The 2,488-nt window shown below is 44.5% G+C and overlaps 1 protein-coding gene across 2 annotated transcripts in view; it reads left to right on the top strand.

Annotated features, from left to right (window-relative positions):
- LOC107548804 (activin receptor type-1C-like) overlaps window positions 1-2,488 on the top strand; it is a 42,212-nt gene that overhangs the window by 21,758 nt on the left and 17,966 nt on the right. The gene's annotated exons all lie outside the window — the stretch shown is intronic.

Below are 2,488 nucleotides of genomic sequence, written 5' to 3'. Positions count from 1 at the left end.
TCTGTGTTGTCTGTCTCTGCTCTCTCGTTGTTACAGTCTCCGCCATGGTCTCCTTGTCGGGGTGGTTCCCCGGGGGGGTTTCCAGTTCCCTCTGCTCCGTCGTGGTGGTCTTCTGCTCCGCCGTGGTGGTCCTCTGCTCCGCCGTGGTGGTCTACTGTCTGGCTCTGGTGGTTCTCTGCTCCGCCGGGGTGGCCCTCTGCTCCGCCTTGGTGGTTCTCTGCTCCGCCGTGGTGGTCCTCTGATCTGCCGTGGTAGTCTACTGTCGGGCTCTGGTGGTTCTCTGCTCCGCCGTGGTGGCCCTCTGCTCCACCGTGGTGGTCTACTGTCTGGCTCTGGTGGTTCTCTGCTCCGCCGTGGTGGTCCTCTGCTCCGCCGTGGTGGTCTACTGTCTGGCTCTGGTGGTTCTCTGCTCCGCCGTGGTGGTTCTCTGCTCTACCGTGGTGGTCTTCTGCTCTGCCTGCTCCGCCATGGTGGTCTACTGTCTGGCCGTGGTGGTCCTCTGCTCCGCCGTGGTGGTCTACTGTCTGGCTCTGGTGGTCTTCTCCTCCGCTGTGGGGATCTTCGGTCCCGTCTGCTCTGCTATGGTGGTCCTCAGCTCCTCCTGTACTGCCGGCTCCACCCTGGCTCCTTGCTCCGCAGGCTCTGCCTAAGTCCCTGGTATCTCCTATCCTTAGACTTGGCCCTCCGTCCCTCCCCCTGTTCCACCTCCGCTCCACCGCCCACCTGGATTGTATAGTGTTTGTAGCGTCTGGAAGCCAGTCCTTGGGGGGCTCTGTCACGAATCCTGTCCATGGACTTCTATTCATTCACCACCAGAGGTCACCCTTTCCATTAAATTGACTCTCGCACAACACAAACTGTTGCATAGCACCCCGGACTACATATCCCATCATTCATTGCACTGATTACACACTGCACTGATTGCACTGATTGCACACTGCTGTTTCATATCACTCACTCACTATATAACACCCACTCAAACAACCATTCTCCGCTGAGTATTGTTTAGCCTGTACCCCGTTCCGAGTCTCTGTGTTTCCTTGTTTTGCCTTGCCTTGCCTGTTCTCTCGGTTTCTGATCTTTGCCTGTTTTCCTGGATTTTTCCCTCTCGTCTCGCCCCTGTGATTCTGTCTGCCGATCAGTGACCTACGCTAGCCCTAGGACTATTCTTGTGTTTTGCCCGCCATATACCTGTTTGCCATCGATTGACCCTGCCAGTGTTTGACCACTTCTCTTGTGAAATAAAGCTTGCACATGGATCCGCACACCTCTCGTCTCGTCAGCCCCATTACACTAAGACTCCTAAATAGATATTTTACCACAGTTTGTTGTTAAAAATTATGTAGAAGCAGTAATAGATTAATTTATGACAAGAGTGCACCTCAAAACATATACACCATAACATGAGATCTGACCTTTGTCACAAAAATTCTATTAGTTTCCTTTTTTTTCCTATCACGTTTTAGTAATCATCATATATTATATATCATTTGAAAGCTTAAAATCTCAATCTCATCCTGTGAAAACCGTTTTGAAATCGCATATTGCGTTACCATAAAAATGGACCTTAAAATCTTTTAGCGGGCTCATCCTCCTTAGTGCGGGGGTGTCATATTCCAAAATGTATTAGGTCTTTTGGAATCAAAACTTTTTAGAATCTTGACAAATGTAGGATATCAGACCGAATCAGACAATCTAAGATTTGGCAAAATACATATCGCCAGAAAGGTCTGAGTCTCAAGATTCCATATTTGGTGGTTAATTTGTGATATGAGTAATACTGAGAGAGAAAGTTATGCATATGTGACAGAAAAATGCATCAAAAATATTCAATGGGGTTTGGATGGCACCTGGTGGCTGTTTGTGGTATAACACCTAAACAAAATTGCATAGTAACCTCAATTTTTTATATCAACTTCAAATTTGGAACACAACTTATTTAAAAATATGGCTATAATTTTATGCCAAATTTGGATTAAAACCTATTTTGTAAAATATTTATTTTATGTAAAGTAAAATAAAAATAGTACAGTACATTTTCTTTACAGTAAATTAAAACTTCTATAACTTCTTATTTGAAATGATTTCACTTCTGCAATAATCTGCTGATTGTCTTCTTTAGAAAGAGACCAACCATAGGTCTGTATTCAAAAGTGTTCATGAATTATAACAATATTAGTTTGAAAAGTGCACTTTCACATCTATGTTCAAGGGGGGGGGGGGGGGGGACAGGGAAAAATGCAGCAAAACAGATCAAAAAATTTTTAACAGAAAAAGTTTTTTTTTTTTTTTTTTTTTTTTTTAAACTTCTATAACTTCTTATTTGAAATGATTTCACTTCTGCAATAATCTGCTGATTGTCTTCTTTAAAAAGAGACCAACCTTAGATCTGTATTCAAAAGCATTCACGAATTAACAATTTAACAATTTAAGTTTGAATAGTGCACTTTTAAGTCTATGTTCAAAAAGGGGGGGGGGGGGGGGGGGG

The sequence above is a fragment of the Sinocyclocheilus grahami genome, unplaced genomic scaffold, assembly GCF_001515645.1.
Source record: "Sinocyclocheilus grahami isolate Dianchi unplaced genomic scaffold, SAMN03320097.WGS_v1.1 scaffold355.1, whole genome shotgun sequence".
In the NCBI taxonomy this organism is placed as follows: Eukaryota; Metazoa; Chordata; class Actinopteri; order Cypriniformes; family Cyprinidae; genus Sinocyclocheilus; species Sinocyclocheilus grahami.
This window is presented reverse-complemented; position numbering and strand designations above follow the sequence as displayed.